Here is a 12,206-nt window from a genome sequence, read left to right on the forward strand (position 1 = left end):
TCTTCCTCCAATCTCTGTGATGGTTCTTCCTCCTGGGACCACCTTTGTCGTTCCTCTTCTACTCTTCTCCTTTCCTCTTCTTCTTCATATTGCTTCCTGAGCAACTCCTTTTGCCTCCTCTTCTCCTTTTCTTCTAAATCTCTCTTGTCTTGTTCATCTTGAATAACTCCTGTGTTCAAAGGATCAGACTTCCACTTTCTATTTCTTTCTCCTATTGAATCATGTTTGATCCTTTTCCTAGCAGCTATACTCTTTTCTTGACGAGTTATCTGTGTTGCCTCATGTACTTGCATATCTCAAGCTGGTGGATCTTGGGGTGAACTAGCTTCCATTATTGGATGTGTCTTTCTAACTGTATTGTACTAGTTCTTCACCTTCTCATCTTCTGCTATGGACATTGATGAATAACCCCAATTGAAACCCATCCTTTCACAATGTTGCTTGCACACTCTCTTGGGATCATATCCATGAAAATCTTTAACTATAAAGTGCAAGCGGTCCAACTCCTGTATTTCTACTTTTTCCGCCTTATGGATCTTCAACTCACATAATCCAATCCTCAAATGGAAAGTGGGCCATGGGGATTTCTTCCCTTTGTGAAGGACTCCTGACAACCATTTGTTCAACTGATGTGCCACTTCTTGTAGGGTCAGCTTGTTAGTTACATATCGTGACATGAGATGTGGAGAAATATGACATCCAAAGCAATGAATGTATGTACCTTCAGCCTCAACAAACCAATCTATGATATCATGCAATGACTCCTTCACAAGGTTGTTCATGCAAGGAGGATCAATCTCATATATCATATGGAATATGACCATGAAGAAATGCTTTGGTAACCTGTCATAACTTGAACATCCTGTAGTGGAAGTATACTGGAAACTTATCCTATGGGGTCCAATTCCAATACATTCCTGGAAATGCTTATTGCGCACAGATTCTATCCAGTAGAAATGCATACATGTAAAAATCTAGTGCTTGGTTTGACCTCAAAGATACTTTTGTCTGCCCCACGTGACGCTGCAATTCAAAAAAGAAAGTATCTACCTAATTGAAAACTTTACCATGGATAACCACCATATTGAGCATATATATCTAGTTTTCTTCAAACACTTCAAAGTTCTTTTGCCCATGCAACCGACAACACATAGCAATGAGATACTGATATACATCCCTGAGAATTCTGGTCATATAAACTAAGGATATGCGGTGACAAAACTTAGCAAGCTCTCAACACCAAGGTTTGATGATGTCACTTGTGTCAAGGTTGGCCCATCTAGAGCAAAAGTCATTATTTGCATATTTTGTGGGCCTCAACGTCTTGTAGTAGGTATGCATGTCTTCTCCAAAATAGGTCGCAAGATGACCATCGCTTTCACTACGGAGCACCAAATAAGATTCATCCATGTGTGTAATAATCTATTCAATCACTTAGACACTTGGGATGACTGGGAATGTGCATGCGATCCTGTGTATCCTAGACCTCTTGATATTTATGTATACTTCAAGTCCTCCAAGTTTTTAGGGAACTATTTCATTAGGGGAATTTTGAGGTCTAAACTAGGCCTGCTAAGGAAATTATAAAATAATAGTGGAAATAATAAAATAAGATTAGATTAATCATCAAATTTTAGAGGGAAAAAATAAAAACTACTTTTTCAACTCGTATTTTCAACTTATCTCCCTATGGGTTTACTCATATTTCGAGCGGGAACACTCGGTGGATGCAGAATTTGATTCCCCATCCAAGGAGTACCCATGTTGCATACTTTTTATGGATTCTGCTACATGACGGATTAGAAATACATGAAAAACATGATTGTTATCACATTTTTATGTATTTCTCATTTTTCGTGTAGCAGGGTGCATCGAAAGTATGCAACATGGGTACTCCTTGGATGAGGAATTAAATTTTGCATCCATCGAGTACTCCCGCTCGAAATTTGAGTAAAACCTTAGGGAGATAAGTAGAAAATACAAGTTGAAAACATAGTTTTATTATTTTATTATTTTTAATCTTTTTACTTTTTAACGCCAAATATGGTGAATCATCCCCCATGGTTGACATCATCATTTTGGATCCTATTTTTTCTTATAAATTTTATTTTGGTTGTACATTTTTCTTAGGAGGCCTATTTTAGACCTCAAAAGTTCTCTAATGCTACATGAAGATGTCTTTGATGCTTTTCCTTGTGACCTATGTAGACTTATTTACGAAGCATTGTGTATCTGCATAGATGGGAATGGTTGGCTTTGTAACTTCAATTGCTTCCTCAGTGCTTGCTTCTGAGGCTTCTTTGGAGGCTACTCGACGTGTAACAGGAGGCATGGCTCCAACATATGATGAAACAATCACAATACATGTAGCTTGAACCCCTGTTTGTGGAAGCACACTCATGGTGATAAGATTAGCTTTATGAATCTCCTATCTATTGCAACAATATCTTAGCAAATGATATTCAAAGAACCATCAAATGTAAGAGAGAATGTAAAACTATCAATGACAACACATAGCTACATGCATGGGAATACAATCTACATGCAAACAAGGAGGGTGCACTTTCAAAGCACGAAGGAAGTATAAGGGTCATTTAGGGCTTTGTAGTGCGCTCATGCACTCAAGCAAGAGAAGGGAAATATCAAGGGCACAAGGGCGCACTCCAAAGAGATGAAGGAGTGAGGTTTCGGGCCTTCAGGTCTTCAAGGTGTGTTCATGCACTCAAAGAGATAGAGAGGGCACAACGATGCACTCCGAAGAGACGAAGGAACAAATCTTTGGGCCTTCAAGGTGCTCATGCGCTCAAGGACAAGGAGGGTGCACTGGCACATGCTGAAGAGACGAAGGAAGTTCATGCATGAGTTCTAGAAGGGTGTGTATCTTCGTGCTAAAGGGATGCACTCAAGGAGGGTGCACTTGCTAAGCATGAAGGAGTGCACTCAAGGAGGGTGCACTTGCTAAGCATGAAGGAGTGCACTCAAGGAGGCCGCACTTCTTCAACCCAAAGGAGTGCGCTCAACACAAGAGCAAGTCTTTGTCAACTTGAACTGCACTTTTGCTTAAAGGGCACTTTTTCTTGCTTTTGTTTTCTTTTGTGTGCTTTTCGTGTGTGTGCATGGTGAAAAAGGTTAGTTTCTAAGTCAATAAAAGTCACAAGTTCACCTAAACATGGATAAAATAACACAAGTGGTTCTAAAAGTTAGGTGATAACACTTAGGAAACACTAACTTAGGAGGATGCAACACTTAGAGAAGACATAAGAATAACAAAACAAACAACATGACGACACTAAGGGGTTTGAAACAACAGTTCATGTAAGGTCCAAAATCGACTTAGGAAAAATTTTGGAGGGTCATTATCACAATGACAACATCACCAAAGGATCAACTCCAATCTTAACTCCCTTGATTACTTACCCTCCAAGCTAGCCAAAGACTAGGTTTATTTCTACTCTTAATACCTATAAATGATTGAGTATCTCAACCCCACTGTATGATCTTGTGAAATGATGATTCACTCATTTGGTTACACATTAAGTATTTTGGTAACAAGGTTACCCACCTTATTCGAGAGACTTGCATTTGTTGCATGGAATCTTATATTGTTGATCACATTGTTCTAAATCTCAACATTTACATCTTGGTCCATTTACAAAAACGGATACCAAAATGGGGTATTATATGTTTTTAGATTTATCAATGATCTTCAATGTAATCGATTTGCTTGTTAAAGGACGAGCCATAAAGTAATTAAAAACTCAATCAAAGTGGAAACCCTTATTAAAGGCAAATTGAAACTCAACTTTGATGAAGCAATAAAGGACAACCTAGGTTTAGCAAAGGCAAAATGATATTCTTCGAAATGAAGGAGGCAATATTATATTTAAAAACTACAATTTCTTGGGGGGAGACCACAAAGAGTGCTCATAAGAGAAATAACACTCTTTCAGGCCTGAAATCCATAAAATAAAGAATGAAACGGAAGTTAATGGAGCACCAAAATAACAACATAACATACTTTGAAGGCTAAATCAAATAGATTACATTTGTTTCCATGAGTACAAAAAAGTGCTACATAGTAACCATACATTAATTTAAATATAGTTAAATTAAAGCAAAAATTTTGTCTCCATTATAACAATGGATTGATAATAAGTAAGCTATAACCAATATTTTTTTGCTTATTGTATTTTCTAGATCACTACATCTCAAAGTCAAAACAAACTATAATAAATACTTCGACAATCCAATTAATTCCACAACACTGAAATTTTAAAACAAATCCACCAATAATTTAAACAATTTTGCCAAAACTATTAAACCTTTATTAACTTTCAGGGAGATTATTTGAATTTGTCAAACCAAATTAATTTGCTGGCTAATATAGTAAAAAGTTCTTCATATTTATCATAATATTAATTAAAATTTTAAATATAAAATTCCAAAATTCTAAATATTAAAATATAGAATTTTTAACACTGGACGATTTTATTTTATTTTTCAGATTCCAGCTCTGATAAATGAACTCTACACTTCTTGCTATAAAGTTTCATGAAAATTAGACTCCAGGGTGTCAATAATATCTCTCGTTGATATTCTGATGTGCCATTTCCAGATTTTTGTACTTGGTCATTTATGTGAAATTGTCCAAAATAAAATATGGTAATGGGGCTGTGACTTGATTTTGATCCCATTGTGTTTGGATTTTTTTCCCTTTTATATTATACACATGTAATTATTATAAAATAAGAATTAATCAATTATATTCCAAATAAATAAATTAAAATATTATTAAAAAAATAAAATTTATTACAAAATAAAAAATAAATTAATCAATTCAAAAATAATAAATTAAAATATTATTAAAAAAATTAAAATTCATTATGAAATAAAAAATAAATTTTCAAATTTAAAATAAATAAATAAAAATAATATTAAAAAATAATAAAATTCAATTTATAATGTTAAGCTATTAAAAAATATAGTTTTTTAATTAAAACAAACAAATAACCAATTAAACAAAATATTAATGCATTATACACTTTTTTTCAAATAACATAACTATATAAAATAATCGACAAACTAATATATTGATTAATTTACAAATAACGCAATTGATCAATATTTAAACAAATCCTCCGGCCTACTCCAAAATTGAAAACACTCTCAAAAACTCTCCTTTCACTTCCCTTGTACGTTTTTTATTAAATAGTTGTAAGTATAATCACCTTATAATCTCCCAAAGGCAAATATTCTCCTCTTTTGTAAAATTTTGTCATTGTTTTGTATTCCAATTTGGTTGTGAAATGTACCAACATTTTATTATTGTTATGCAAAAATATAACCAAATAGTTGTAAAGAAAATACAAAAGCATATAAAATTGAAATTACTTTTGATTTGAGTTTGGCGAGACAAAACCCCATAGTTATGCTCTGAGACACAAGCGTGGAGGGTCGATGCGAATTTCCCCATGTAGCAAACTTGATTGGGAGCTAATAGAAGTAATAAGTCCTTGGGATAGTGTATGTCACCCAACACGAACCATAATGGTTAGTCTGAAGACAGAAGAATGAAATCAGTCATTATAACTTAGAGTTGGGAATTCTAGGCTGTCTGCTTTCAAGTCTATCACAGGCATTCAACTTACTTTGTGCCTATTAAGTACCCATGTTCTTACTCTAACGTGTGATTGTTAGCAAGGCAAGTTTAACTGAAGAGCTTGTATTTACACAAATGTTACTCTGTTATAGTCTTCAGCAAATCATTCAAGAAACTTCAACTCTGTTGTTATAGTCTTCAGCAAATCATTCAAGAAACTTCAACTCTGTTGTTATAGTCTTCAGCAAATCATTCAAGAAACTTCAACTCTGTTGTTATAGTCTTCAGCAAATCATTCATGAAACTTCAACTCTGTTATAGTCTTGAGCAAATCATTCAAATAACTTCAACTGATTACTTTACTTTTTATCTTATTCCATCTTTTCTTCGCATTGAGCAACGCAGTTAGTGCTAACAACCCTAAAATCATAGAAATTTTCATTTAAATGGAAAATAAATATTGTCAATCTGAGCAGAGAAGTCCTAGACAAATAATTTATCTATACATATTACAGGTTCAGTACACAATGTAAACAAATTGTTCCAAAGGCTACAACAAAGTTGTTGTACAAAAAAATGGTGGCTAGTTTGACCCAGCAGAAGTCATGCTGTTTTTCTGGTGGGAAAGGTTCCTGACGTGCTCAACAAATGTGTCAATATTAGTTTGTGAGGAACCACCGGGCGTAACTGCCTTGATTGCAGCTTCCCTGAGTTTGGCAGCATTCTTCCTTAATTCCCTCCCTTCATATCCTTGCATGAGCCTTCTCACCACTTTCTCTATCTCAACAGACTTTACCAAACCATTTTCATCAGCTTTACCCTCTAAATCCATGCCTACTTTCCATATATCCCTTGAAAACCTGCAGTTGAGAAACTGTTCTGACCAGTAGGGCCACCCAATCATGGGGACACCCATGCTGATGCTTTCAATGGTGGAGTTCCAACCATTGTGGGTTAAGAATCCCCCTACAGAGGGATGAGACAGCACTTTCAGCTGAGGTGCCCAAGTCACAAGAAGGCCTTGATCTTTAATGCGCTGTAAATAGTCCTCAGTGAGTGCTGCACATTCACCTTCAACAAGGTCTGGACGAATGACCCACAGAAAGGGCTGCTCACTACCCGCCAATCCCAAGGCTAATTCTTGTACTTGTGCTCTTGACATAAGTGTTAAGCTCCCAAATGAAACATACAGAACAGATGCTGTTGCTTGCTTCTCTAGCCATCTCATGCACTCCTCATTCTCCTCCCAAAAACTTGTTCTGATTAGATCTTTTGGAAAAGAGCGCTCTCCTTGCAGGAATTCCCCGAGGAAAACAGGTCCTACTGCTTGTGCAGGGTACCCCTTTGATAGGGCTTGTATAGATTCTGATCCTTCAAGCTCCTCAAATGTATTCACTAGAACCCAATCTGCCTTATTCTGGATTTCACTTTCATAAACTTGTGTATGAAATATGAGATCAGAAGAGTATTCCTCTCGATAAAAAGAACGAAGATCTTTTGGCAAGAGTGGCGGGATACCTGGTAGACAAGTGATGAACTTGGTGGGATTTTTTACATCCTCTGCTGCAAAAACAAACAGGAGATAATCAGTGATGCTGAGATTGGAATTGGGGAAGCTTTGGAGAGTTTCTAAGGCTTGATCAATGCACTAGGGTTAGCATGGAATTCTCTGTCTTCACTGAATTGAAGATGGATGTCTCATAATTTCAACAGATGATTTAATATAATATCAAATGTCTAGTTTGTTTGCCAACATTTAAATTAAGCAGTGTGGATATGGCAATCATTATTACAATTCAGGATATAAGACTGATTTAAAGATTTGTGCTTTCTCTGCATCACTCAAAATATTTCATGTGTTTCTTTTTAAAGCAGCAAAAACAACAATACCAAAGACAGATACTGCGTGTTTCTTAAGAAGCTGTTAAACTATGTAATTAAACAGACGGTTAAATGGAATGTTTCTTGTGTTATCACTGAAGCAGAGGCACTGCAAAATATATAAAAGGGTTTAGGCAGATTCTGAAAGATTGGGATTCGGAAACAAGGGTCTTAGGATTCCCCTCATGAGCAGATTTATAATGGTTTTTGTGACTGCTGCATGGAGCCTTGAAATTTGTCTTGTTTATCCTTCAAAATCTATGTCCAAGCTCATGTATATGATCTCGCCTTTGTTAGTGCAACACGTTGAAGATTATATTCTACACATTCACAAGAATTCTTATGAGTTTACTTAATCTGGAAAACGACAAGATTAACACAGGCTTGCACAATGTACAATTAGCAAGTCCTACTCAACATTGTTGGGTTCCCGCCTGAGGATCACCTCACAGTAAAGAATAAATTTGGGCTAGGCTTAAAGTTTAGAAGTCATTTAAACTTATTTAACCACATGCACAAGCAAATATACAATTCAAGGAGCCACCCATGCACACATACAATTTAAGCAAATTTTTAAGGAGCCATTACTTTCTCCCAATATAGAAAAATTTGTTGAATTTCCATAATAATATCAACTATAAATATTTGACAAAATTTTTGCGAACATTTTAAAATCTTAACGATTTTATACACTTTGTTAAAAAAATATGGTGACTAAATGTGGACCAATAATCATTTTCAATTAACGAATCATTGTGGAAAAAATTATTAGGAACATTTTAAGTTCTAATATATGATAGGTAGCAGACCATTGATTTTTGTGAACCTGTGTAGTTGAGATGTGAACCTGTGTAGTTGAGATATGCATACTTGAGCTTGACACTGGAGTGGTGATATGTATCCATCGAGGTAAACATAGCCTCAACGGTTAACTCAAATTGAGCTTGACACTGGAGTGGTGATATGTATCCATCGAGGTAAACATAGCCTCAATGGTTAACTCAAATTGCAGGCCATTGATTTTTTTGAGCTTGTGAAGTTGAGATACACTTTCTTGAGTTTGATAATGGAGATATGCATTTTCAAGCTTTACCACATTGAAATACACATATTTTCGAGAGTTAGTTTGAGTGGTAATGAGTCAGGTTTGAAATTTTTTCATGAAAGTCAGAAAAGTTATGGGTTTGATTCTCTTGATTTTTTGAGATTAAACACTATAATCAAGATCAACAATTTACCTTGATAAAATACACAAAAATATATCTGCAAAGTATTTTCCTTTACAAAATACATTGAAATGATAAGATATAGTTCAAAGTGCTCATAATTCATAATTAATGTATGCAACGCACCTACAAGATTCAATGTGTCATTATACACAGAGCTCTCTCTCACAACATAGATTTGATGGCTTATCACCACCCATACGGTAGAATGCCCCTCACTTTTTTGGGTGCACTTATTGTTCTTGAATTGTCAGATGCATTTTTCTTGAAGCACGGGGACAGGCATCAAAGTTTAACCCACACTGACGCAGAATTTTTCAGTGAACAAAATGGATAATTCTGAAGTTAGATTGTTTCCCTTAGTACTCTAGAAAGGATGCTTGGCAAATAAATCATAATTGAGAACTTTGAACTGAAACAGTATTCTAATAGCAGATTCCCAGGTTTTCAAATGTGCATTCGAGAATATAGATTTCTATTGCATCATGAGCAAGTGAGATGCATTCACAATGCTGGTAGGAGTGAGGGCAATCCAGTATACAGCTGTGGTAAAGGTTATTCATCCAATTTTCGTGTGTTCTAAGTAATGTAAGTATTATTTGTATGTGTAATTTTTTTTCCCAAAGCAAAATTTCACAGCATCTCTCACTCTGGAATATTTATAGGGAGTGGTTAAATCACTACTGACAATAGCCTGACTGGATTTGACCCGTGACTTGAGAGTTTCCATCAACAACATGCCTTGGGTAAATGGTCCATGAGCTAACACTTAGAATGTATATATGTGCACTAATGTTAAGGTGCTTTGAAATTAGATGAGTGCAATAAATTTAGTTGTGGAGAGAGAAGCAAAGTGTTCATACAGGTTGTGGTGTATGAGATATCACTGTAAAGTAAACACATAAAATCTAAAACTGAACAGAAATCAATATCAAGTATCTTAAAAGAAAAACTATTAATAAATAAATAAAAAACTATAGATCATAAATAGTGAGAGGTTTGTAGTTGTTTAAATTTCAAAAGTGTTTAATAGAATTGGAGTTAAGATGAATATATGCTCATCTATCACGTGTAGTCCTTATAGCTTTTGCTCCTATAGACTACATTTATTCATTTAAATGAGTATCTATTCTAAATTCACAGCTTTTATGCTAGCATCTACTCTTATTTGGCATTGTCTACCAAGGCCACAATTTCGCCCCGAAAGTAATTTTTTGCCCTATTTTTTTTCCAAAAAATTTGATCAAAGGAATGTTTGAATCGTTTTTTTTGTTATGGTGGGAATGGATTCAGCACCTTCAAAAACCCCTAGGGCACCCAAAATGCTAAAGCTTCACAATTGTAACCCAAATTTCCCAAAATTTCTACTAGAATTTTACCAGAATCTCGCCGTAGTTTCCACTATTTTCCGGGCAAAATTGTGGCCACGTTAGACTATTAAATTAAATTCAATGCACCCACAACCTAGGTTTAGAAGGCTCTGTATAGATAAGATAAGATAATTATATTTATGTCCAACTAATGACCACAAAGTAGGTCAAAGGCACTGTTGAGTACATTGTACAATGCATGAAGTAAATCAAAGATATAATGCATGAAGTAAATCAACATTTGGTCCTAGCATTAGTAGGTTTGAGGATCAGAGCCATCTCTCCTAACATGTGAGGCTAAATGAATAACAGTGAAGAAACTCAACAAACTCTGATGAAGAGAATCAACATCTGGCCCTAGCGAAGAAGATCCAAAAGCTAATAGGTCTAAGGATCAGACCCATCTCTCCTAACATCTGAGGTTAAATGAATAACACTGAAGAAACTCAACAAAGTCTGTTGGCCCGATGAAGAGCCAATGGCAAGTGCACGCTGTCTACTAAATCGTATCGTGAGGGGGTTCACAGGGTGCTGAATGTTGGAGGACCTAGGTTGTCTCCCAGGAATGGATCTGAGACGGAACTACTGCTGAGATCTCGTGTGGCAAGGTGAGGTCCCACGGATCCTCACTGATCTGGAGTCTGGATACGTACTGGTATCAATCGATCTTCGATCTCTTGGTGCCAGGCACGATCCAAAAACTAAAAGTACCACAAGTGATGATGGTAGGTACAATCATACTACCACCTCGCAATATTGCCAATACCCTGTACTTTTGGGCTTCATGTGTCACACCTCTATTATAATGTGTAACAAAGATGTGAATGCCCATTATCAACATCTACAGCTTAGATGTTAAAAGTAAGTATTGAATACTATTCAGTAAGTTAATTATTAATTATTGCCTTTCAATCTTGTTTATTGTATGAAAATAATATGATATTTAATGCACAGAATGGAAAAATAGTGAACCCATCATTCACTTACTACATAATAGTTTAACTTACTACATAGTGCTTAATATTTAGCTGTTATTGAAAATGTTTATAAAAACCATACCTAAATCCACCAATAACATAAATGTTCAACTCAAATTTACATAAATGACCAGACTGACACATTTTGAAATCCTATAACGTGCATCTCGAATTCGGTCTGACAAGGGTTCAGGTAATCAGTGGCCACAGAAATGATACATTGTAACAGAGGAGTGCATATTATACCTTTGACAGGAATGAATCCTTGGGAAATGAGTAGTTGAGTATTGGCCTGAGCAACTGAAGCAGCTGCACAGTAAGGCCAGAACAGCGCCCTGGGAACTTTAAGACTGGCTGCTACTTGGTGTGTAGCGGCGAAAAAACTATCAGAGAGAATACAAGTGATAGGGGGTCCCTCCTCGTTTACTTTGCGGAGGATCTGCTCCATGACTGGTCCTACTTTGGTCTGCAATGCCTCAAACACTTCTCCAATCTTAGTGGCGGCTGCACCATCAGGTAGCATTCCATCTGGCATGAACCGAAAGCGAATGTGTAGGTCATGATGGTCTCGCAGGATGGCAGATATTTCCTGGTGAGGGCGCCTGCAAATCCGGTGCTGGAGGCGCTCGACGGTGAGAAACGTGATGAGAAGGCCGCGGGCAGCGAGTGTTTTGGAAAAATGTATTAGAGCGTTGATGTGGCCCTGTGCTGGGAGTGGAACCACCACCACGTGGGACGATGCAGACAGGACGAGTCCGCCATTGTAAGACCCTCGCTCTTCTTAAATTAAGATCAGACTTGTTAGAGAATGAAAACCATGGCTTCCCTTCACCACAGCTAATAGAATACAGATAATGGAATAATGAGAGTGAGAGAGAAAAGTGTTTATTGAGCGTGGTCACATCAACGGATGATATTTTTTTGATTTGTTTTTAATGTGATTTTTTGGGTTTTTTAGTGCTAGGATCGGTGGAAAAATTTGAGGTGAAATCTTGATTTGTGTTATTTAAATTAGTTTTTTTACTGTATATGGATTCAGCGCCCTAGAAAATTTATAGGGCATTCCAAGGCACTTCAATTGCAGAGGATTACCCATCAAACTTGTGATTTCAATAAATCCGATTTTAGAGAAATTTGACCGGAAAACCCAGGG

The 12,206-nt window shown here is 36.2% G+C and overlaps 1 pseudogene across 1 annotated transcript; it reads right to left on the bottom strand.

Annotated features, from left to right (window-relative positions):
• Positions 1–6,010: 6,010 nt before the first annotated feature.
• On the bottom strand, positions 6,011–11,815 carry LOC149219043 (linamarin synthase 1-like; annotated as a pseudogene). The gene is made up of 2 exons (XR_016249206.1): positions 11,300–11,815; positions 6,011–7,162 (listed from the first exon to the last, which is right to left on the bottom strand). The product of XR_016249206.1 is annotated as a linamarin synthase 1-like (transcript).
• Between the last annotated feature and the right edge of the window lie 391 nt (positions 11,816–12,206).

Source organism: Pinus tabuliformis, chromosome Q, assembly GCF_031772625.1.
Source record: "Pinus tabuliformis cultivar Carrire ecotype Pingquan chromosome Q, CPIR1, whole genome shotgun sequence".
Classification (NCBI taxonomy): domain Eukaryota; kingdom Viridiplantae; phylum Streptophyta; class Pinopsida; order Pinales; family Pinaceae; genus Pinus; species Pinus tabuliformis.